Here is a 26,610-nt window from a genome sequence, read left to right on the forward strand (position 1 = left end):
GCCTGAAAATTTTTCCCTGTGCGTTTCTGACTTCATCAACAGATTAATAAGCCTATTACTTGTGAATGCCTGGCTGTCTAATCGAGCGAGGCAGATTTTTCTCAGATAAAAGAGAAAGGTCAGCCTTCCTTTTTTTCATGATATCCGCTGACTCACTGCCATTTCCAATATTAAAGGCAATATACAGGATCCTATTTTGTGACCACGGTAGGATGAAGGCCTCTCACTCTATCTTAACGCAGTGACTGCAATTTCATTAATTTGTTTCGCCCTGACATACTACCAAACTGGATAATGTCCCCGGCCGTTAATCTCGACCACACTTACATTCATTGATTCCGTGATCTGATCCAAAACAATCTTCTCCAGTGATGTCTGTACTCAACAACAACGAAAAATCGCCTGCACCATTATATGTGGCGCAGGAATTAACGAACATAACTGTTCAGTAATACTACGCAGCTTCCGTTCGAGTTGAACAATATATATTGGTCACTGCAAGCTTAGGTTGCTTTGAACTACCCTCCTATGGCTTCGACGGCACATAGTATAATCCCTTAAGGACACTCACTGCGTGACTGTGTTACATAACTGGTTTATTAACTTACGCACTTTGTGACTCTGTTACAAAACTGGTTTGTGAACTGGCGCGCTTTGTGACTTGGGTAACTATACTAACTACGCTTTATTTTCATCACAATTGTTACTTGTGCGCTAAAGTGCCGTAGCCTTCTCTTTAAGCAAGGCACGAAATTTTGTGCCCGAGTATAAAATAGCTGTGCACGGTCCCCTTAAGCGGTAAGTGATGATTCTGAAGCCAGGCAATGTGAAAGTAATGAAACACCGATGGTCGAACACTTCGTGCCTTCGCAACGGGCTCAGATATTTCTTACCACACCTCACATTGTCTAGTTTCGTGTTAATCGAGAACGAAGAAATACATCGCCCCTTTTTTTCACACTCCACGTAAAAAGCGTTTCTAACTTACTTCCTGTACGACCAGATAGCATTCAAGAAATTTTATTGAAATTGCAGTAAGCGCTCACTTGTCCCCTTCACTGTGTCCTTGTCTTTCGTGCGCGCCGAATTTCGCTACGCGTGTTGAAATTAGGGCGTCATACTGTCGTGTACGGAAACTACACTTTCAGGCCGAATTTCAACGAGGACAATTATTTCTTTGCTGTTATCACTTACAGTATTCAGCAGTGAGATATTCGAACGCACGCAACAAAAAATTATATAGTTCCAGCGCTACAGCAGACACTCACCGCCTTGTTCTGTGGGCGGCTGAGCCTACGTTAGGCGTTTCTAATGCCTCCAGGCTACTCTGCTTCGGTTTACCATGTTCACCAGCCACGGTGGTCTAGTCGTTTTGGTGCTTGACTGTTGACCCGAAGGTCGCGGGATCGAATCTTGGCCATGGCGGCCGCATTTCAATAAAGACTAAATGCATAAGGCCCGTGTACTTAGATTTAGGTGGACGTTAAAGAACACCAGATGGTCAAAATTTCTGGAGCCCTATGCTGCGGCGTCCCTCATAATCATGTTGTGGTTTTGAGACGTGAACAACAATTGCTACATCTTATTTACAATGTTCATATTCTTGGGAACTGATATCGGTAAAATAAAAAAGTGCTGCGGCTCTGAGAACCCCAAGCGCATAACGAATAAGGCACTTTGTTATGAGGGTTGCCAATGCATGGTAGGGCGCTGAGCCAATCCGCGATTTAAGTATACAAATACGTCGCGACGCTCAAGTACAAGCTGCCAAAAAAAGGCCACTGGCATAAACAGTTAGTGTTTCGCATGAGTACAGGTTAGGCCATTTCATTGTAGACCCAGCGACACGCATCTTCACTTCCGGGAACGCTACCCTTTAACATCTTCACGCTATTATAGTGAAATAAGAGTATCAAAGATGGCTTTATAGCTTGCTCCTTAGAATATGGCACAACTGCATCCTACGTGGTATGTCCTGAGGCCAGCGTTCTTGGCTGGGTTCCAAACGATGCGTTTTAGTCTGTAGGCAGCTAACGAGTCGAGTGTCAACTATACAGCTTAATCCTGCTGGTCTGCGGATTAGAAATTCAAATGAGCGGACGCCTCATCTTGTTATGGAGCAACTGGGCTCTCATGGTGCCCGAGGTAACGCTTCAAAAAACAATAAAACAAACAAGAAAACTGTCAGGCGCGGTTGATCTCCGACGTTCTTATCTGCGCTGCCAACGTTCGGTCACGTTGAATTCAGACGCGAAATCCTCGTCCTGCCTTCACTCGCACGAACATTTCATTAATAGAGCGGTGCAGAAGCGCCGAGACATCAAGACAATAGAGCATACCTTAATCTCACGACGCAATTGATGAGGAGCACTTTTCAGTGCGAGTGTCGCATTTGTGTAAAGCATCTAGCGCATTCTTCTCAAAGAATGGTTCTTCGTTAATGACCGGATTTGTGGAGCAGTTCAACGGAGGAATCGAGTGCATTAGCAAAACATGCGTCGCGTTTGAATGCCGTGTAAACCTGTTTATAAGAAAAAAAAAAAATTAAACCCTGTTTACATAAGCTACGGGCACAAGAGGGCAAGTGTGCCTTCCAGTGCGGCTCTGTTAGAACTAACCGGTGTACACCGTGCACTTGTGATATCACTGCAGCTTTATCGCGCAGGGAGTTTGAAAGTGTTTCAGCGCATCGAAGGCACTTTATTCAAGCTCCTATTTAAGCGAGTACATTGCTTTTGTAAACTTCTCTACCGGTAGCTTTTTACATAAGCCGTCAGCAAAGTTTCGTTCATTTAATGATATATTTTCTGTGCTGAGTTTACTGAGAGCGGCGGACACTCGTCGTTTGCATTCCCTTAGGCCACAATTGAGCGTAAAAACGGATGAGGATCCATCGCGTATGTGGGATTCCATCTAATACAAAGCTAAAGTTAAACGCTTAAAAGTGCACGTTGTGTGTTTTAATACAATGCACACAATTTTGCGTATTGTCATTCTATGGAACATGCAGTCGCATGAGAATGTATATGCACCACACAGAACCCAGAAGCGCGTTGCACCTAATATAAGCCGATAAAAAAGAAAAATTATCTTGAGCTCGCTGTCGGTAAAACGTTCCAGGCATTCACTTCCAAGCAAACTGAATATGGCAGTTTGTTCTTCGGCAGTTTGTTCTTCTTCGTCTGTAAGAAAGCATGCAAGGTTCACATCCCACCTGCACAGGAACTTCACGTTTACACGTATACATATTTACTTTAGAAGCTTATCTTAGAACGTTTTGCAAAAATGCGATAAGGGCAGCGGCTCACAACAAGTACTCGAGGTTTATGATGTTCAACGCGCCTCTGTGATATTCTTTTTACACGTCTACATCGATAATCCCGCAGGCGGTTGTATAAGTGGCTAAGCCAAGGCCGGCACAAAACAAAAGGAAAGAAAATTATAAAATTTAATTGATAATTGTAATTGACGTCGCCATGACGTCACAAAATTTGTGGCGTCATGACGACGTCACAAGTTTTGGTGACCTGTCACGTCATGATGTAGTCACCTGGTGACGTCATCAGGTGGTGATGATTTTTTGCAATACTCGTGTCGACGCCGCCGTTGCCGAAGCCGACGGTACATTTTCGCGTTTGATGAGGCGTCTAGTCCTTCGCCTTAATAAACGGGAGCAATGTATTGCTGTCCCAATAAGCAGCAAAATGTAGCGTCCTGTCTTTTTTTTTCTTGGCCTACAGACGCGGCCTCGGGACATTGAATGGCGATGACCATGACATGTCGATGCGCGAATGATTGTAGTACGTTCGCGGAAGGCGCGGGCCACTTCGCGATAATGAATTGCGCCGGACCCGAATTGCCGGATCCCGCAACCGTAAAGCAGACACGCGTAGGAAACTCTGGACAGCCGAGGCGTGCGCCGAACAAGGCGACCAAGAATAATCGCCAGCCAAGGACACGCGCACCGAACGTCAACAACGGGCAAATCCTCCTGAGCGAACTCAAGCCCCCGTCGCGACAAGAGCTGGGTAAATAGACCAGGAAACGCGCGAGAAGCGCCGCGAAGACAGGAAGCAGAAAGGAAGGAGTTGTTTGTTCGGCAACACCGCAGAAAAGCAGCCTGATTCGTTCCCAATCGTTGTGACGAGCGTTCGAACAATAGCAACGACCCTTCGGTACGGCTGCTAAGTAACCGTAAGCCAGATTAAAATTACCCTCTAATGATAACAGGAAACGGTCTGGAATACTGCTTTGTTCGCAGATGTGCAGTCTTCAAAACAGAATAACTTTCGCACCACTTCCCGTGTGCGTGTAATATAAAGAGTACGCTATTAAGAGTTATGTCTTATTCCAGGTAGGGCAAATTTAGGTTATTTGTTTGTCTTTCGGTCATGCCGTAGCCTCTCTGGGAAACAAAACAAAAAGCGTGAACTAATACTGTCAAAAGTTGGCTAGACTAAACAGGGTGGTCCATTATTAGACAGAGAGACAGACAAACAACTTTATTGTGGTCCTGAGAGGCAAGGCAGCGGGCCAACTAGGTAGGTCCCCACCCAGCCGTTGGCTAGTTCATTAGAACGGTCATCTTTGCTTCGTGTTGTTCGCTTCTGTCTTGACGCTTGCAGTAGTCCAAGCGAATTTTCAAAAGGGAGCTCCTTAACACGAAGAAGCTTCTAATGCGCTGAGCAACGGGAACGACAAAGTACTTTCTATAAACGTACAAAATTAAATTCATACGTGGCCGTGAAAACTTTCGAAGGCCCCTGTCATCTAGCTTGCACAGGCTGTGTAGTACAAACTTAGTCTGTTAGTTAACGCGATTGAATGCTCACGCGGAATCCCATTGTCTCTCAAAACACTTTCCCGTCCCTCGCTTTCTTACTTCCTATTACTTGCTTTCTTTCTGTCGTCTAGACGTCACTACTGGTTCTACATGCTGAGACTTGGTTGCCGAAGTGTTAATTCGTATTTATTCACTCGCACACGTTAACAGTTTTAATTCACTGTAATTCGCATTTGATTTATCTGTATTTCACATTCTTTCAAGTAGGACTAATCTGATTCCTTAATTATCGCTTCTAATCACTTGGTAAGCCCTTACACCTTAACATTTCATTCATATTAATTCACTTTGACATTTGATTCGCTAGCACAGTAGCTGCCGCAGTGGCCTAGTGGTTATGGTGCTTGGCTGCTGAGCCGGAAAACGTGAATTCCATTCCGGCTGCGGTGGTGGCATTTCGATGGAGGCGAAATGCTAGAGGCTCCCGTGCTGTGTGATTTAAGTGCACGGTAAAGTACACCAGGTGGTCGAAATTATCCAGAGATCTCGACTACCTAGCCAACCTCATAGCCCGAGTCGCCTTAGGACATCAAACCAACAAACCAATCTCTTGCAGAACCTTCTTACTTTACTGGACTTTCGTTAGCATTTGATTATCTTTTTATTCACTTGAATGTGAATAAACGTGAAGCTAACGTGATTCACTTTCAATTCACCTTATTTCAACTTTAATTCCGTTTCATTCAGCCTAATTCACATTTTATTTGCCTTATGCACGAATTACCTATTCTGATCGCTAGACATAACCTTAGTTCATTAGGTCCCCTCACTTCTCCCTTGTTTCTATGCGTCCCCTTCCAACTAGTCCACCTTTCTATCAGACTTCATCGTGAACCGCCTTTGCTAAACGCAATCGCTGCCAAACTTATTGCTGCCGCTGAGAAATACGTGCATGCCTTTCTGAAATTGTTTGTCTCACATATCGTAAAATTGAAACACCTAAACAGCTGCGTCAGAATTTTCCTTACGCAGTAGCGTATCCGTTGGTGCAATTTTTTTTCAACTCGCCCTCTTACCAAACTGGCAGAACAATTTTTCTAAAAAAATTGTGATAAAATCGGCTCAGTGATTCTGTAACTAAAGCGCTCGTGCGTTTAACGTGCTTTAAAATGAAAAATTGGAATGAGTAAACGGGAAAGGTTTGCCGGTTATATGTCGCAACTATTGCATGTCTGTCTCTTCGCATATTTATGTGTAGATGGGCCAGTGCGTGCGTACATCCGTTTATTTTAACTCGGGAAACGAACAGAGAGCTAATTCTCGTCTCATGCATATATAGTGGCTGAAGGAACAGAGCGCCGCCCCTCCCGATTTTTTCTGCTTTTCAGAGCTGTAAGTTTCATTTTATTTTATTTTTTTGTACATGACATAGCAACATAATCTATAACGTGACAGCATTTTCAGTCTGTTTTTGAAAAACCGGAAACTCCGGTGGAAGCGAATGCGAGTGAAAGCGGATAGTTCTTCAAAACAAATTTGCAAGGAAACGTCTTTCTTGTGCATCTTTTTTTTTTTTTTCACGTGCCGCTTCAGCGCTCCCCTTTGCCAGAAAACACAGAGCCTTCACTCATAAGAGATGCCTGCATAGAGGCCACGACAGAGTGTAAGAAGATGAAAGTGGTGGTGGTGGTGACAACTTTATTGAAAAGTCCGGGAAATTTGTGGGCTGGGCCTCAGCCGCCAAAGACGAGGCCCGGAGAACCTGTCTCCTTGCCACCTCAGGGGCTTGCTCGATGGCCCATATAGCTGATCTTAGATGTACGACCTGCACAGCACTTCCGTCCCCCGCGCCGAAGCTTCATCTGGGGAGACTGAATTTCCTTTGCCCATAACCACACATTCCCGGAGAACGTGTATAAGAAATGCGTGAGCCCAGCCGTATAGTTTGCAGTTTTAAATTTAATAGATGTTGGGATATATCCTCGTGAGTAGAACGGGGTTGGGGAAGGTCTGGGTTTTGTAACAGCCTCAAGTGATGAAGAAAGATTTCCTTTGAGGAGATCCAAGTAGTACGTACCCTTTCTTGGCGTCATTTTGGCGGAACAAGCACCCAGACAGCGTTCGATCAAAGCTTTGTTCGTCACCCGTGTCCTTTGTTTTCTGAACGTCGCCGCACCACAGTTATAAAAAAGCAAGACAGCGCGTCTTGTATTGCGCCTCCCGCGAGCGCTATACGACACACACGCACACACACAGACACACACATACACACATACACGCACGCACACATACACTCCCGCACGCTCGCACACGAACACCCACATACAAACACACGCACGTACACACGCACACACACAAACACACCCACGCACACACACACACACAAACGCACACACACGCACGCGCACATGCACGCACGCAGCTCTCTCAATCTTGCTATAGAAAGGATCACTGCGATACTGGGAAGCTTCTTTGTTGACTACTAATACAATTATAAAAGAACTTCGTCGCTCTCACTTTTTTTTTTGCTTTTGTGAAAGAGTTGTTCGCTGTAGTGTAGATGTGGTTGACACACCGCACGTGTGAAACACTCGAGCAATCGAACTTGGCAGATATGACGCGAAGACAGCACGTCAAGAATGGGGGCACACCATTGGACGAAATCTCGAAGGGTACGTATCCGCAACTTTCACGGCCCGTGGCGCCGTCGGTCGTCGGCTGCCAAAAGCTATGTCAAAATTATAGAAATGTAGGGCGTGCTTGAGCCATACAAGTGTTGCCGCTTTTTCCGTCGCGTTTGTATTTTTTTTTGCCGGTGTTGCGAACTGTCTCAATATTACTGTGACTGTATGAGTTTCCTTCGCACCTCAATATACGAAGCGTACACTTGGACTTTTATGAGCTTTAGAACTAGAACAATTCATTTCCCATTCCTATCGCTTGATTTCTCTGCTCGACATGGTCGCTGTACAAGCGGTACTATATACAACTGACAAGACCGAATGATAATAATAATTTTTGTAATAATACTCATGTAATAACAGTTTAACGTCCTAAAACCACGATATGATTATGAGGGACGCCGTAGTGGAGGGCTCCGAAAATTTCGGCCACCCGGGGTTCTTTAATGTGCACCTAAATCTAAATACACGGACCTCAAGCATTCTCGCCTCCATCGAAAATGCGTCCACCGCGGCCGGCCACATTGAGACGTTTCATGGTTTTGTACTGTTAGGTGTGCAACTTTGACACGGCTCATATGGCCCAAATACGAATGTGCTGCTGGTTAATGTGTGCGGGTATGGAGGCTCTCTTCAACAAACATTTAGTTGAAAGCCCAGCGCTTGTCCTCTCTGGTTGCCCTTCTTCGCTGGCTTCATCTTTTTTCGCTGGTTTCCTCTTCCGAAAGATGATGACAGCGGCAAATCAATTCTGCAAAACCCCGCAATGTGGATGAAGGGTTACGATGGGAAAAGTTGCCGTCACCTGTCTGAGAATGAATGAATCACGACAAAATTCGTCCTAGTTCAGGGTTTGAACCCGGGACCGGCGACTGTCCCGTGTGGTTGCTCTACCAATTAAGCTACTCAGGCGGCTAACAACCAATAGCGCGAGGGTGAATTAATCCACGACCTGGACGAATAATTTGATTAATTACTCGAATGGGTCAGCTAGAGCAGCTAGCACAGAAAACAAAAAGAACAAGACAAAACGCGTTTCCCAGAACTTACCTTATTTTAATGAGCCATACGCATAACACGCCTGATAAATTCATACTTTGTGAGCAACATTCATCAATAATCTGGCCAGCAACGTGTAAGGCAATGGTGACTGCTGCATTTATAATTTTACGCAATTACATGCCTAATGTTTTGGCATTGACGTACCCGAGATTTGCTCACTTGGAATTAAGACTTAAGGCATCCCGACCTACACAGCAACATATACCGGACGACAACTGAAGCGCAACGGGCTGCGCTTTTCTCCAACAACGCACATTTGTACTGCGTCCGCAGCGTTGCGATGCCTGTGACCGCCATGATGGATGACCAGCTGCGCCACCGCTAGAGCGTGAAAGTTGCCAATTCATGCGTGAAAGTACTGTGGCAGATAACAATGACATTTCCTTTTATTTACTGACGGAAACTGTCGCTCGTAATATCATTATTATACTCCTGATTGTACCACTGTATCCGGCTGGTAATAGGCAAAGTTGTTTTTATAAATTAATCAAGGAAGAGCAACATTTCTCAAACGACCCAAATACAATTAAGGAAGGAAGGAAGTAACAGGAGAGAGAGGAAAGCCAGGGATGTTAACCAGTCTAGAAGTACTGGTATGCTATATTGCACTGGGGAAAAATACAGGGGAGCTTGAAAGTTAGAGGTAGCGAGAAAGAGAGAGAGAGGAGGAGCGCACACGCACAAGGCCGCACTCTTTACAGTCACAAAATTACTATATGTCTACAACCCTCTATGCAAGTATGTTGTCTTCAAGAATTTCAGCAATGCCTTCATCGCTTTTATCCGCGATGAGAAATCAGGACGACATCCCAAAGTGATTACTGCTGTCTTTTGTCTTTGGTCAAGTCAAGCATAAGCAACTCCGAGTGCTTATCTCTGCACATTGTAGCGAAAATACGATAAAATGATCCCCTTGAATATCGTCCAGATTATCAAATTATTTCTCACAGCGCAAGTAGATTGAACTATGGGAGCACGTGGCTATATACTGCAACGCCGAGCTTCAAGCGTCTCTCTCAATGCGGTCCTTTTTTGTGATCACCGAGGACGGCCAAGCATCTCCACATTATAGCTACCGTGGCGTCCCTCAGGGCGGCGTACTCAGTCCTGTGCTGTTCAATCTTACGCTGATTGCCCTCCTTGAGCACCTGCCAAGCACAGTTAGGCTATCGATGTACGCGGATGATCTCTGCATTTGGACGTCCGCCGTAACACGCCTACAGTTGCGAGCGAGAATTCAAAGAGCTGCCACTCAAACTGCCCATTACCTCCGTAACAGAGGCTTGGAAATTTCTTCCGAAAAGTGCGCTCTCGTGGCGTTTACGCGCAAGCCTATGAATAACTACAGCGTAATAATCAATGGCCAAGCTCCCTCTCTCTCTGCCCTCTTTCCGACCCCTATATCCCCACTCCTGCGCAGGGTAGCAAACCGGTCGCTCGCACCAGGTTAACCTCCCTGCCTCTTCCTTTTCATCTATTTCGCTCTCTCTCTCTCTCTTTCATGCGTCTCACTGTTCCACGGTCATCAGGGGCGTAGCCAGGGGGGGGGGGGGCTGTTGGGGGGGTTCAAACCCACCCGAAATTTCTCAGTTTTGCTTGCGTATATAGGCACGCACACATACAAACGCACGCACGGACATACATAAAGTATGGTTGAACCCCCCCCCCCCCCCCGAAAAAAATTTCTGGCTACGCCCCTGACGGTCATCTACACTTTTCGCTGTTGCAAGAAGTCTTGCCGCCATTTACGATCGAGACTTGGCGATTTTCAAAGCAGTGATGCTATTTTTAGAAACTTCTTGCGGCTTATGCAATAGGAAACTCCTACGTGACAAGCCTTCACACTCATTGGAGAGGTTTTCCTCGAAGTTTACTTTTTGATAGGGTGTCGTGTGCAAGAACGTACGGTTAGTATGTCACATCGCGGACGAGCTTTTATCAGCCGCACGGGCTTCTGCGACATTCGCGAAGACTACATCGCCTATAATCCCATTCCGTAAAACAGATTAGTGTCGAGAGCCGCTGTACTCTTCGTTAGGACGGATTAGCCAGAGAAGTAAACATGGACGTTGCTACGGCCGCTGTCGTGAACACCTTCCAGCTCGGCAAGCTTGCACACGCCGTACAGGATCACGTACCACCGTACAGTTTGTTTACCTTTACGCTCTTAGGCACTCCTTTCAGAATTGTCAGTAGTTCGTTAGACTGATTAGGCTTCGTTCTTCACGATCTCAATCCCAGATGTCCTTCACATTCAGATATCATGTCTTTCACCTCACCTTTCACTGTTCCAGACTTTCGGGTGCCGGCTTCATAAAGCGGCGGCGTCCTTAAGGATGTTTACACGCCGCCAATGAATCATATGTTTTAAGTGGCAATAAAAGAAGCGAGCCGCTTCGCTTCGAAGCATGTTCGAATTTGCAAACAGGTGTCGGAACGGCGTTATCGGTGATACCTTCAGCTCTTTCCTCATATCGCAAGGTGCAATCGTTCGAAGCGTAAAACGGGGATTGAAGAGTCCTCTTCGCGATAGCTGGTACTTCGGCCACGAAGGTGTGCGCGATCTGACTAGTTGTCCGGTGAACTCGAAAACACTTTGCAGTGTGTTGCTGATAGCGGACAAGACGGCGTGATTAAATACCGGGCTTTTACGTTCATAAGTGAATCTGGGCTTATAATTCATTTCGTTGTGGGTAACCTCGACAACAGATTAAAGCGGAGCCAAGTGCACCTCTTTCTTTAACTTATAGTGGTTACATTCTTTGTGCAAAATGTGCGTCCAAGGACAATATTTATCGCCCTTGTAGTTTTTTCCACTTGCAGTCCTCGCGACTGGAGGCACACCGTATAATTTCGCTGCGTACGTGGACAACCCATTAGGTTATCGCCGTGATGTCCAGCTGTACTTCGGTGGCACGCATCTTTCGTTTTATAAAACTGAACCATTTTTAAAACCTAATTTCCATAGCCATGCGCACAAGCGAGAGAGGGGGGGGGGGGCAAGGGGAAGGTATATATATACATCAAAGGGTGCGCCAAGTCTGCTTCATACCTTTATTCAGCCAGAGCTGTCCCATAGTTGTTTAATGTACAGTGTTATGGTCATGCATGTCCTTGAGTGTAATCGTGGGTAAAGACCCCTAATGTTGCATTTAATGAAATGCAAGCCTATCGAAATGCGGCCTTTGTGGCCGTGAATGGAACCCGTACCGTCAAACTTAGTAGCGCGGCACCTTACGTGCTGAGGTGCCAGGGTGTGTTTTAAGAGCGAAGCTGTAACTCAAACCATAAAGACGGCAGTGGTGGTGCGAAAAACTCGCCGCGCCGTTGCCTAGCAACCGCCGAGCACAGCACGTGCTCTGCGATGGAGACCACCGCGCATAGCGACTTATGGAAACGCCGCGCATAGCGTGCCATGGCAGTTTAAAGCCATGAGCGCAAAGAGAGAGAAAAGGCGATAGAAAGAAAGAGAAAGCAAGCATCGCGACCAGATACCGCACCACATGGCCAAGCCGCGCATGCGCGGTAGCTAAGCCACGCCCACCGATGGAGGCATCGCGCGCAACCTCCGCTCTACAGTACTTAGACTGGCTGCGTCCGATCGTTCCGAGATAGTCATGGGGCGTCCTAAGAAAGTGCGAACTCCCGCGGAGGAAGCCGCGCTTCTCGAAGCTAGACGCGTTGGTCGACGGGGAGTACGAGCACAGACGGGCCCGTGCTTTGCTGTGCCAAGCTTTGCGCGACTTAGTACAAACTCCCCGATTTCTTTTTTTCTCGGCCTGAAACTCTGTTCAGGCATTAGAGGGTAAAGTGGATCAGAGAAAAAAAAATGAAAGTAAAAAGAGTGGTGTTTACAGGCACTAAAGAGCTCATATTTTCTAAATTGCGCGGAACCCAGTCTAAAAATGGTTCTTTTATGGGATTTAACATCCCTAAGCAACTCAGGCTATGTATGAGTGACACCGTACTGGAGAGCTCCTGACTCATTCTGATCCTCTGGGAATCTTTAACTTGCACCCAAGTCTACGTACAGTGATGTTTCTGCATTTCACTCCCATCGAAATGTGGCGGACGTTGCAGGAAACAAAGCCAGTGTTCTCGTGCTTAGCGGTACAATACCTTAGCGGGTAACCATCCACGGCTGGTACGGTGATATTTTGCCGGGACATTGAGGTTTTCTTTGCGTACTATATACTCCGGGCAGTTGCGAAGAACATGCCGAATCCTTTCTTCATCTCCGCAGTGTACGCATCCGGCGGTGTCGGCCATCCTTATGCAGAACGCACACGCACGGATAAACGCGACGCTCAACCATATTTAGGCGACCAGCCTCTGTTAGAGGAAAGAGTATTACGCCTTCGTCCAGACTTAACGTCGAAGAAGGCCGCACAAGCGCTATTGGGCTTCCTGCGGTCTGCTGTCGTGTGTGTGTGATTGTATTTTTGTCCCTATTCATTTTTTTAGCTCTCTCCTTCTAATGTCATATTTTCCCACCCCCAGCGCAGGGTAGCACACCAGGTACTACCATCTGGCTAACCACCTTGCCTTCCTCTTCTCTCTCTCTCTCTTGTCGGAACATTGGTGAATGTAACGTCTTTCATGAGATGCGTCGTTCGAAAACCGAACAAGTCAGCCTTGCGTGTTTCATCTACGGACATTCATGACTATAGAGCATCGACACTCTGACAGTGTGGTGGTGTGATAGTTCCTCTAGAGCACTTTTACGGTTCACTTATGTGGAGAATATTAGAAACAGACACTTGCTCACAAATAAGTCTGCTCCATGCGCATCCATGGCCCACTTACAGTTTAACATCATCAAACAAACTAATAGCAAAATTAAAGAATCTTGCACGTTTACTGTCTTACACGGGTAGAAGATTGAATGAGCTGGCTGTAGTTCGTGATCATGTTTAGCACAGCGCAAATGGTTGATTTTGGAGAGAAAAAAGAACGAGTGAAGAAAAAGCGCCGCGTCGACTGTCTTCTTTGGTGAACATCTGAGGTATCTGCTCTACTTTTTTTAGTGGTTTTTACATCTCTTTTAAGCTGAGTGCAAAATTTGATGTCTTTAGTATTGAGCGATATTTCGAAAGTCTTATCTCTTGAGTGTGAAGGCGGTTTCCTTGATAGGAACGACGCACGGAAAGAAAGACATCGCGTGAGATGCAGCTGCCAAACTTTAAGCAGTTCAGGCACGTATGGGTGAACGCTAAGCTGAGGCGTGACATAAATTTTAAGCTCCTCGCTCGGTGTACAGATAATAACATTTTTTTTTAGAACGACGAAGACAGTGCTATCTTCGTGGTTCTCAGGTTCATCAGTCATGTCGCGCCGTTGGCGTACGCCTTCATCGCTGAACGTGTGCTAATGCTCAAGAATACTATTTATTAATTTTTCATTTACGAATTCGAAGTTATATTCTTCGTGATACAGCAGTGGGTCGGAGGAATGGCGGGATTACCATAACTACGCAAGTGCCATGTTCAGTTTGTTTCACCTTTTCAGGTTTCGTGGATATCCTGAGTCACCCAGCTTATACGTAATGACGTAATCGCCTATGTGAACGCGCCATAAGCTGCACTTGGTAACAAAAGAATAGAATAGAGGAACAATTGTTCTTAATTTACAGGGGCCCTAGTGTGCTCGTTAGCTAGTAGCCTGCACTTCAATGACATGTTAATGAATATGATCCTTTTTCTCTTTCCTGTATTTGTTTTCGTCTTCAATAGCAATAGTTGGGACTCCGAGCATGTATCTTATTGTTGATACGCGAAATACATTTTAATCTCCAAAACATTTTGTGCTAAGCTGGGCATCTTGTATATTGAATGTCCGATAGCTTTCTCTTTTTATTAAATTATCTCACAGGTGGTTGTGCAAAGCATTCGTCGCTCAGATTAAGTCAGGCTACAGAATAGTGCGCATGCGTTTTTTTTAATTATAGACGCGAGAAAAGTGACACTCGCTTCTTTTATATAGCACACAATACAACAAAAAATTGGTAGAACACATCTACAGCGACTATCTAAATTATTCAATAGCATTTGCAGCCCCTATAGCAGTGGTTCTCAAATAGCTTCGCGGACTCCAGAGGGTCCGCGAAGCTAATTTTGAGGTCCGCGTAACCCGTGCCCGGGGAGGAAAAAAACACATTCTTTGAAGCTGCATTATGTCCCGTGACAAAAGCCCTTACCGGTTTTTTTTTTTTTTTGTTCTTTATATGCTTCACCGCATGGCATTTTGGCATTGCGGCGGAGCTGACTTATGTCTTCCCTTCTTCATGACATGACTTTAAAGCTTTTGTTGCAGTTTTCTGCTACATATGCATAGCATACTTTTTCTATGCTTCCATGCTTGAAAAGCAAACGCAGCTAGAAACGCGTTGAACGTGGCTGCAGACCGTACACATGATCGGCAAGCTGTTGAGTTCGAATTGGCGTGGCACTTTCGTTTGGCCGTTCTTTGCCAGGTAGAAATAAAAGGTACCTATTTCACGCTGCATGTTAGGGGAATTTATGACCCCCCCCCACCCTCTCCGTCGCTGCAAGGGGTCCCCCCATCACCTTCACCAGTCCTCAAAGCGTCCCCGACGCATTCATGGCTGAGAACCACAGATCTATAGTATACACAGTTCCTGTGTAACTGATATTACAGCTATACTGAAAGAACGGAGCGTCGCAGCGAGTCCGTTTGCCTTATTTGATTTATTACATTAAGGCACCGTGCATCTATGAAGACCGTCTAACCCTACATGCAGAGGACGCATGGCGCACGTGCAGGAGTAGTCCATGCACGCCGACACACTCACTGCACTACGGTGACTCTGCTCTTCCTGTTTAAATGCCGCCTTGCATGGTTTGCGCCCCGTTGTCAACCGCTGTGCAACTTTGGATGGTCACGCGCTTACCACGCGGCCGGCTCATGTCCGATTCCTAATAATAATAATAATAATAATAATAATAATAATAATAATAATAATAATAATAATAATAATAATAATAATAATAATAATAATAATAATAATAATAATAATTGTTGGAATTTTACATCACAAAACTACCATATGATTATGAGGGACGCCTTAGTGGAGGGCTCAGGAAATGTCGACCACCGGGGGGTTCTCTAACGTGCACCTAGATCTAAGTACACGGCCGTCAAGCATTTCGCCTCCACCAAAAATACGGCCACCACGGCCGGTATCCAATCTTGCGACATTCGGATCAGCAGTGCAAATTCCGCATAGGTGCAAGTTCTTAAATTTTTTTTTTTATCAGCGCATTGTATCGAGGCTAGGCACACAAACCAAAATCAAGTAGAGTACTTTCATGATATCGAGGCCAGATACATAGCCGAGTCAGAGTTGGTAGACATACCCGAAGAAATAATCTCTCAATTAGAAAAAAAACTAATAAAACAAGCGTAAGGTGTGTTTCGAATACGACGACATCCCATGAAATTTTAGCATGCAGAGTTAACTTGGCATCCCACCACTGGCTCTCCATTATAACGTCCCACTTTGGAGCAAGGTAAGTTGTTCTTGCCATAAGAAGCGTAGGCGAACAGTTACGCAGACTCTCATCGTCTAACCATGGTATTGAAACCCCACATTATGATGATACTCTTGTTTGATATTTTAACTACAGCATTTGCGTTTAAACTGAACGCTTGCTTTTTACTTTTACAACGTACGAACAGGTTTCGAAACCTAACGAGATAATAAGCTGTATAAGAACCTCAAATATATAACTTATATTGAGTCATCAAAGAAAGAGAAATCGTACCACGGGCAGCCATGTGTTGCGGATTGCTGTAACCAGCTTGGACAAAGTGTTTCTTTTTCTAGATAACCGCCCTACATGTACAAAGCATTCCCACTATACACTAACTTCGACTGGCAGAGCCCAGAAGTACGTACGTAACAACATTAAAAAGTTCCGCAGTTTTCTTCCACGCAAGTCTCGGACGTGCATTTCACGGAAGCCGCAAGCGGATTATGGCGCTATCGGTTTTGCGCGAAAGGTGAGAGTTCGTGCGTGCATGACATTTCGCCCCTAAGCGTTACCCAGCCAGATGTTCGGCCCCAAGTCTATAGCCGCAATGCGCTGCACCTGTACAAGCTGTGACGCGTGAGCAGAGCGTTACGTAACCTTTATATGTTCCTCAAGCGGAGCCCCTAAATCAGGTCAGGTTGTGATCAATATACGTATAGTGAATGCGAAGCAAGTATTACGCATTTGACGACGTTGGTTATTCCATAATAGCTTAACTTTTTGTTATTGCCACGAGGATTTTAGCCACTCCGAGATGACGCAGCACCTTCAAGGTCAAAAGCAGGCGAGCAAACGCGAGTGGGCTGAATTGGTTCGATTGGTTACATCACTGCGTATCATGCTTACTTTATCAGTCGTACGATCTTCGCTTCGCCGTTTTCAAAACGAGGAGGAACAAATTATTCATTCCCTCTGCTGTGGCCCAGTAGATATCGCGTTCTGCTACGCTATACGAACTCGTGGGTTCGGTTGCGTGATCGCGTAGGTCGTGCTTCGATGACAGGTAAACGAAAAAATAAAAAAAGAGACACACCTGTGTAATAAAATTCAAAAATGAGCCGGATCTTTCCGCTCTATCCAAATCTACATTCCGCAGTAAATAATAGAATACATGGAGCAATACATATTTATATCGCAGAGCTTGTTCTACTTAGCGACCGCATGTTTCATGTATATTATATACAATTTGTAGCTCTTGCACCACTAAACCACAACTTGTCATTTTTATTGCCTCGTTTTAATGGTCGGAGACGACTCTCTACTAAGGTGAAAGATGTCACGGGAACACAACGTTAAACGCTTAATTGATTGGACAGCCGATCCTCGTAGCCATTATAGCGTTCGGGCATAATGGATACGTCTCATTTAGCATATGCTCAGAGAGCTAAAAATACCAACGAAGATGACGGCGACGGGCCTAAATTGTCGTCGTCTCGGGGCGCTATTCGGCGTCACGGCATTAAGCAAATTGCGTTCCATCGACCGGGGCCGAACGTATAGGGACGACCACGAGCGTCCGCGTCGCCTCCAGTCTGGGTACTCGAGAAAAACGGACGCAGCGTAGGCGACGCATACCGCGACATCGACGAAGTCGTGCCGGGCTGCGTGCACCTGCACGTATCAGCGGCGAATCTATGACGCTCGTCGCCTTCACTGCGGCGTCAATTTAGCCGGCAAAACTCGAGTTTTTTGGCCTTCTTGCGCGCGATTTTCTTATTATATATATTTTTTTTCTCGTTGCGCCGAACGATAGCGTGAGTACCCGGTTTTAGTCAAAATAAGCACATGTGTTCGCCGCGGCTAATTTGGGCCTATTTGGGTTCGGTGACTAGGCCCTGGAATTTATCCGTCTACTAAGTGACATTCCTCTAACGCAGCCGGTGGTTAGCGGGGTATTAAACCTGCGACCTTTATTCGCGCTAACTTCTTGGTTCTTCGCGCAAAATATTTACCTCAGCCTTGTACTTTGAACATCTTTAATACTCACAGATTGCTTTAATGATCACCGGCGCGTCCGAAATACCGGTAGCATGTGCATATGACAGCCTGCCTGAAGGGACGTGCTGATGAGTCATGCATGTGTAATGCTTGGAGACGGGTGTGCTTCTATTTCCAAGAATGTCACTCCCTAGCGTTCGCGGAACAGACAGCATAAAAACTCGACACGTTAAGTTTGGTATAACCTTATGGGAATCCGATGAGCGCGTAGCTCTTCTTTCATATCCTTTTTTTTTTTCTTTTTTTTGTATTAACTTGCTTTGAAAGTGTCGTTAACTATGCAAGCGGAAACTTAAGAAGTGTCCAACCTTCCAACGCTTGCCCGTACGTCATGCGAGGATTGTCATTTACGTAAGTTGTGACATGTCCCCGGCTCAATCGCCCGTTACGACTAATCCCAAAAATAAATGTAACTGATGGCACCTGACTCTTTCGCAGACGGCTCGCTGTCTAGTGTTACAGTAAGCCTCATCTATATACTTCGCCGTCTCGCGTGTTGGAAAGTACATGAAACGATAAGAAAAGTATTGAATGCGTAGTTGGGAACGCTGCAAACAGTCACTGCTGCGAAGAAATGGGGTTAACATGAATCATAATCGGTGATTCGTGTCACCACTGTCATCACAGTGCTGCATGTCAACCTATTCGTAGGCGCTTTGCGCAGCGCCAAGTCTGCCCACACCTTTAATCAGCTGGACCTGTTCTGTCAGTGTTCAAAGTGCAGAGTAATGACCACGCAGGTTATTGATAATAATGGGGGCGAAGGGTCCCTGGTACTACATTCCAAGAACTGTTTGCTTCCCGCCTTTAGCAGCCTCGGCAGCCGCATTTAGAAAGAGGTCAAATGCAGAAAACGGCCATACACTTAGACCGAGTGTATAAGTTAACGAACCCATTACGGCGTGCCTCATAACCACGTCACGATTTTCGCCCCTGACAGAACTAATTTCATATATACTGCTGCGCTTCCTCCTCCTTCTTCCAGAAACCTCACATATACGCGTTGCACGTTTCAAGTATGCGGTGTCTGTAGCAGCAGTGAGCGTTGGTATGAACTCACCGGAGGCTGGCCGGTCGTCGGATGCAGCAGCAGCAGCTGCTACTACTTTTGCGAGGAGTGTGCGTCCTTCTGCTTCTTTGTATTTTTGTCTCTCTCTTTCTCTCTCTTCGGAATATTCAGCGGCTCTTCAGAGATGACCGGCTACGTGATCGGTAGGGTGGCCGCAGAGTGTCCGCAAGTTGCAAGACAAGGTCGGCGAAAGGACCACATGGCGCCTATTGCAACGGGACCGGCAGCCAGGCGCCCAACATCCGGCCATGTCCAAACAGCTCCTGCGGTGGATGCGACAGAGATTTTAAAAAAAATGTAGAAAACATACTCGCGTTCAGATTACGCGGTGTTCTTTCCTAGAAATGCAGTTGTTTTAGGAGCTTCAGCGGAATCGGTGTAAGGAATGATGAAACGATGTAGGCATGCCGTCGGGTGTTCTGTATGGGACCATAACGTGGGCTACGAAAAACAAGTGGCTTCATAGTGGTTAGCTGGTTTGGCCAGCATACCGCATACGAAATCAGAGATGAAAATCAAGGCGCAAACACTGCTGACTAAGAGGATTTTACACAAGTGACGCAGTATTTTAAAATTAATATTTTCTTTAGAAATGCGTGCTAAAGCATGGATTTCTGGCGAGCGACGGAAACACGGACAACGTTTCAAAATGGAATATTTGCATTCGCATGAACAATGCACTGCCTGTGGTTTCTACAAATGAAATGTACCGGAAGTTCTCCTTGGAGAGGTGCTTTTAAAAGTGACATGCTTCCCTGCACTTCTTGAATTGCCATGTAGATTTGGTTGAGATAAAACGACCAGTGCATTTAAGGGCATTTGGGTTAGGATTTCATTTGATTTTATAATTTCATTTTCAGCTTTACTTTGTTCAATTAATCGACATAAATTCACCTAGAGGGTTAGATGAACAATACTGATGACACGAAATTGATCATTCAGGGGGCTGCACGCCCTCAGAGCTTAAGGAAAAAGTCAAGATTCTCATACGGCGACGTCGTAAAATGTTTGTTCTGATACTGAAACGGTGAAATTCTCGGAAGCGTTAATATAACCAAATGCATAGCTGGCCACAATTCAGAATGCGCGCTCAGCATTAATTAGCACATCTTGTCGACCCTTTTTTTTATGATTACAGAAGCATAACAAAGTAGGCAACGTTAGGGCCGGCTGTTCCAAAATAGTGATATACTCAAAGTGAAATGTCCAAGTTATCGCATGCAGGAGCTGCAGTGTGGGGCGATATTTTTGTTGCGTTACTGCACAAGAATCTAAGCGATCAAATTAAAGTGAAAGTGTAGGCGTTCCCCTTTTGAATAAATCGCACAAAAGAAAGTTCCAATGGGCGCCTTGCGATTTTAGGGGCGAAGCTCCTTAAGGCGGCACCCGTTCGTCCCTCGTAGTCGTAGTCGTAATAGTCGTAGTGCGTAACCAGTCTTACGCTTTGACCTCCAAGGTGGTGCCGGTGGGAGATTTTTCCTGTGCGTTGTTGAACAATGAAAATTCGCAGCGTGCGCGTTAACTAAAAGCCGAATTCTTCTGTCTCTCATTCCCCATTAGCAGCCATTGTCATGTTCCAGTAGGAAACGTTAGTAGAAGTAGAAGTGTAAGTGTTAGCTAAAAGCCGACTTCTTCTGTCTCTCATTCCCATTAGGAGCCATTGTTTACCTCCAAGGTAGTGCCTGGTGAGATTTCTCCTGTGCGTGATTAAACAATAAAAATTTTGTTCAAAACGCCGTTGATTGATGAAATAAACCAACGAAAGACGCCAGATGTTTTGCAAAAGCAAAACGAAAGAACGCCAGATGTTTCTAACGCAAAACGAAAAGACGCCAGCTGCTTAACGAAAGACGCCAGATGTTTTCTAAAGCAATGGTTTTCTAAACAATGAAAATTCACAGCGTACATGTAAAATTAAAGTGAGCTGCAAGTCGTCATAACTCATCGAACCTTTAGTATAAACGCGCCCGATCTCACGTCGGTGATGATGTACTGGGCAGAATCACGGAAGATTCACGGTTTACCGATGAACCTTCGCCCACTCATCATCATTCACTCCGTGGATATGCTGTGATTTTTTTACTATGCCGCCATTTTGCGATCTTCTGCAAGCGTTGGCGTAGGCAGGAGTCACGATTCAAACTTTAGGTGGGTCCATAAGGTTACCTAACTCTAATCACTCTGTAGGAGCCAATAGATCATGTAAAGATCCCTCTTGCTGAATATATTGTCCAATCACATTTCCTTGGTGAGCTGGATAAACAGGACATGGAAGTTGAAGATTAGAAGTAGGGTGTAGTGAAGTGCGTTTCGGAGAGAGAGAGAGAAAAATTTTTTTATGCAGGCCTAACGAATCGTCCTCGTTGGGTGGAGCCCTTAGTTCAGGGCCCCATTGGCTCGCGCCAAACCACGTGCCCGCCTTTAATATTCAGTTGATAACGATAAAGAGCTCGTGTCGCTTAAATTCAGGTGTCGGCGTCGGCTTCCTTGGTTGAGGGCGAGAAATCAGCGTTGTCTGTGAGCGAAAACGAGAAAAACATGCACGTAAAATAAACAATAAAAAGCAGGCAAATCCCACACATTGTGGGAATCAATGTAATGCGAAGCAGCCAGCAAAGAGCTGCATACATCGTCTTGTATGTCACTGACGAAAATGCGTGTTATGGTTTTCATGTCAACTCCTATTATTTATGTTCGTCACACAGTAACGTCACGCAATACCTACTTCGGGGTAGATCAAGCTAGCGAAACGGCCGCCAGCGCACCATGAGCGTGGCACGTAAGTCATGCTGTACATGCTTTACATGACATGTGTGTCATGACTTTCACGTTAACTCGTGTTATTTATGTTCGTCACACAGTCACATCGCAAGATACTAATTTCGGTGTATATCAAGCTAGCGAAACGGCCGCCAGCGCATCATGAGCGTGGCATGTAAATCATGCTGTACATGACATGAGTGTCATGATTTTCATTTTATGACTTGTCATTGATGTTCGTCATACAGTCATGTTATGCCATACCAATTTTGGTGTACATTCGATTTAGCAAGCGACCAGGAGAGCACAAAGTCGTAGGCGGCTAGATAGATAGATAGATAGATAGATAGATAGATAGATAGATAGATAGATAGATAGATAGATAGATAGATAGATAGATAGATAGATAGATAGATAGATAGATAGATAGATAGATAGATAGATAGATAGATAGATAGATAGATAGATAGATAGATAGATACGCTCAAAGTCGCAGAAGTTCGCTAAGAAATACTTCGCATTTAAAATCTCCGGTTCGAGTGAGAATTGAGCTTAGGCCTGCTGTGTGGCAAGCAGCTGTTTTACCACAGAACCGCGCCATTGCGTGAAACTCCTTCAGAAAAAAATACACTGTATGAATGTAATGTACTGTTAATGTAATGTAGCGGGCGTAGCCTCCCTAAAGCATGCAATATTGCGTGGCAGATGCGTATAATAGCGCCAGGCGTCAAAACATGTGAATTGCACAACAAGTGAGAGGATTAAAGCCCCACCCATTACAAAGCGCTCAGACATATTTAATTATCATCAGCCGCAAACGCATCACCAAAGGGAGTTCGCGTGTTGTCTTACGGACGCGTAGTGGGCCCTTCGCTGATTCGCGTAAGGCAGAATTATGGCGTAGTGAGCACTTCGCAACTTCACCTGCAATAAGCATTCTAGGACAGTTTGAAACGGCCAGTTTTAGGCTCGCAGACGTTCGTTTCCTTGCGGCGCGGTTGTGGCATCCACCGAGAACCTAAGGTAGGCTAGCACTTGAGAAGGCGTTGTGCACGGGGCCCGATTACGCTATCTCGTTGTACTCTTGAAGACAAAGCTGAGAAATCCTCCTAGCTTTTTTTTTTTCTTGCGGGCCCCACTTCCGGCTTTGTTTCGAGGAATATTAAATTGCGAAACGCTGATTACATTCGCAAGGGCGCATGCTCAGTTCATTTTCCTGCGCTGCGTGGGCCCTTTATCTTATAGCAGCGCCGAAACGCTGCTGCTGTGAGAAGCTTAGTGCCCTCTTTTATTTCGCAAAAGAGAACTATAGAGCTATGTGATACACGAAGAAATCGTTCAGTGAGAAAGAACGTATATGCCGCTTCAAAGTTTTATTTGCAAATTTCTCTTTCTCAACCAATCTCCTTCTCTGTTGATATCGTTAAAATAAGTTTTGATATGTCATCCCGGGTGATAAACTAGGTTCTTACTTCCTGCACTGCGCGTCTATATCCACGATTTCCGGTTTCCTCTCAACTCGTTGGGAAAAAAGAGAACTTGGAGTACCATATTTTATACCTTTTTTAACGTTCTTTTTTGATACTAAGGTGCACGCTGGTAAGATATATGAAGGTTTAGACAAGATACTACGCCAACGTTTTAAAGGCCGTGCGTGAACGGCCATGCATTTCAAAGATCGTGCGTGAACACGGTTTTTCAACATTTAGAAGTCGGCATTCCAGCGATGGGTCAGTCGTAGAAAAACAAGAAAGGAACCAAGCAAGAGTGACGGAGTCACGGCAGTGGAATGTGCCATCTTTCGGACAGAGAAACGGTATAAGATAATAACCGCACCCTAAGTATATGTTTTTATAGATATATGAGATATATGAGCAGGTATCCTTCATTGCCGACCATGTCCTTCTGATTCAGTTTTTCTTTTGTTGCGCTAAGACAATGGCGACACGAAAGCTGACACGAGGGACGTGACCTTGCATAAACGGGAAAAGAAATCAGCGAAGTCGGCGATACTTCGTGACAACCAGCGCCCGTCCAGTTGGACACGGACAGCACCACTGTCGCGATTACCCGTTTTTTCGTGATCGACAGAAAGGGAGGGTCCGCGCCAATATGAGTTGGTCCGAAGGCTCGCGCACAATGGCATACAAAAAAAAAAAAAGAAGAAGAAGAAACGCACGAGAAGGGCGACGCCGTCGCTCATTTCGCATGCCCACATCTGCAAGTCAATGTCTCTTAGTGACAAGTGGCGAGTGCGTATGCCGTGTGGGCCTGCCAAAGTAAAATAATAAGGCGAAAGTGTACGGTAACTCTCCCAGATTGAAAGTTGGCGCTGCGAAACGAAAAAAAAAAGTAGAAGAACGAGGTTCGCGCCGCCCGCTGTCATTTTGAAATACTGGAAAACGCGCTTTTTGCTTACGCCCAGGCATACACCGCTCGCTATGGGCCCCTGGCTGAAAGATCTTTTGAGAAGTTTTTGCACAACCTGCACTGGCACATTCTCGCAATACAGCTCGTTCTTGTCAATAGGCTATGTCGAGTGATGTGCAAGTTGGGAGTTGTGTAGTTTTCCCTGTTGGTTTAAAATTCGGGAGGTGAAGGATTCCTTCTCGCGCATGTCATTGCTCAGACGTAAGGAGAACGTCTTGCTTGAGTTGTCCCGCTTTGAATGCGCTAAAGTAAAACTAAGCGTAAATACAAAAAACAAAGAAAATGACAGGAAGTCGATGTAACTTTTACGTCACGAGTGTTCATCCAAAATGACCCGTCCTGGCCTGCATCCAAGTGAAAGCTCTGCTTATAAGTATGCGACAGAGAAATAAGCAAATGAATGAATGAATGAATGAATGAATGAATGAATGAATGAATGAATGAATGAATGAATGAATGAATGAATACAGAAAGCGATCTGGTAGTTGGTCCCTTTCGTCGAAAGGTGAGAAAGAACGTTAGCCAGCTTGGTTACGATATTGCAAAAGCTGAAAACATTCGCCCTGAACGTGTAACGTTACCTTTTTTTTTTCTGAACGTACAGTATGAAGCGTGAGCAGTGGGCAGTGCGTTTACATGTAAGAAAACGGCGCACTGGATCGCGGCTCTCGGTGTGAAAGTTTTTGAGAAGTCAACCGGCCAACTTCTTTGAGAGACCTCTCTGAGTCGCCGGTCTGAATGATCCCAAAGAAGATTGATGCGACTGAATGAAAAGCGCGTAGTCGCTTTATGAGCGTTAAGATTCTAAAGCGCTTGCACGTGTCCCCATGGCTGCAAGCGGTATACATGCGGAACGGTGTCTCTTCTTCTTCAGGGTCGTACAGTATACAGCTGTATACTGCGACGGCTACTGTCGTGACAAGGAAGTGCCAATTATGGGCGTTTTGTCGAAATGATCAGCAGGCTTTCCTCCAAGATTATACGTACGGCAAACGTAATAACATCGCAGGCGTTCAATAAGTCTGGCGACGTAGTCAATTAGACCGCACCTATATTGCTGTAGGCCTTTCTTTTTGTTTTGGATCGCACATGCTGACGTCACGCGCAACATTAGGCGCAAAAACGAAGCCCGAACACATACACGCGATTCAAGAACGCTATGTCCACGGTCCTGTCTCTCTGATCCGAGCGGCCGTCCGCCTCGGTCGTACAGCGGTTACAGTGCTCGGTTAATGACTCGAAGGTGGCGGGTTCGATCCCTGCCACGGCGGTCGCGTATCGACGGAGGTGAAATGCTGAAGCCCGTGTACTGTGCCGTGCCATGACAGGGCACGGTCGAGAACACCAGATGGTCTAAATTTCCGGAGCCCTCCACCACGGCGTGCCTCCTTATTAGGGCACCGTGTTTTCGGTTTTATCCGAAAAAATCCGATAAACATTCGCCGGTAAAATTTTTGACAATTCGGATTTATCCGATAAACTCTGATTTCAAGGGCCAATATGACCTGGTTCCGTTCTTTATCGAAACGGCAAGTTCCAAGCGCTCATGATGTTTTTGGTTTTACCGATTCTTCTGCATCTTCAGGTCTGACCAATTTAAAGTTTACCGCGCGTAGCTGTTTTAGGCGACGTAGCCGTATTATGCTCCGACGTAGCTGTATTATGCTCCTACATCCAGAAGCTTCACAAGGACTTGCAACTCTTCAACTCCGAATTCAAGGCGGTTCACTTCAAAGATCCATACCACCTACTCAACAATGCTCTGGAGAAGGGAATCAGGACGAGCTCGTTTAACGTAGTTCACGATTTTGTTGTGCACTTTCCTGCCCTGTTGAAGTCGTCGCGGGAGCTGTGCCGTAAGTTTGGTCGTGTGTGCTTGGCCATGGGCATGTCCATCAAGTCGCTGAAAACCGTATGTCCGTCGAGGTGGTTCTCTTTTTATGAAGACCTAGAAGATATTTTGGACCACTGGCGCGCCATTTTGTCTTTCTTGAGAAGCGACGAAGCCAAGGTAACGAAGTGTGAGAAGCTTAAGATTCTTATTGCATCACCTGAAGCTGCGCACGACTTGCTCGTTAAGGTGAGGTTTCTGAAGACCAATTCATGTGCCGTGCTCTCAATCAGGGAACTTGAGGCAGAGGGTACCCTGGTACACCAAGTTTAACCGGTACTAAGGGTTCGTTTGCACGCACTCATCAGTCAATGGCGTGATCCAACCGAAGTCTTCGCATCAGATTTCACAAGTCTGTTGGACCTCCTTGACGAGACTGGCCG

The 26,610-nt window shown here is 45.6% G+C and overlaps 1 protein-coding gene across 4 annotated transcripts in view; it reads right to left on the reverse strand.

Annotated features, from left to right (window-relative positions):
* Positions 1-26,610, reverse strand: part of LOC119386912 (calcitonin gene-related peptide type 1 receptor-like) — a 147,029-nt gene that overhangs the window by 32,947 nt on the left and 87,472 nt on the right. For all 4 annotated transcript variants that reach the window (XR_005182405.2, XM_049413305.1, XM_037654197.2 and 1 more), the window contains exon 2: positions 19,138-19,409. The gene's annotated coding sequence lies outside the window, so the exon portion shown is untranslated. The remainder of the gene's footprint in view (positions 1-19,137; positions 19,410-26,610) is intronic.

This window comes from Rhipicephalus sanguineus, chromosome 3 (assembly GCF_013339695.2).
Source record: "Rhipicephalus sanguineus isolate Rsan-2018 chromosome 3, BIME_Rsan_1.4, whole genome shotgun sequence".
Lineage (NCBI taxonomy): Eukaryota > Metazoa > Arthropoda > Arachnida > Ixodida > Ixodidae > Rhipicephalus > Rhipicephalus sanguineus.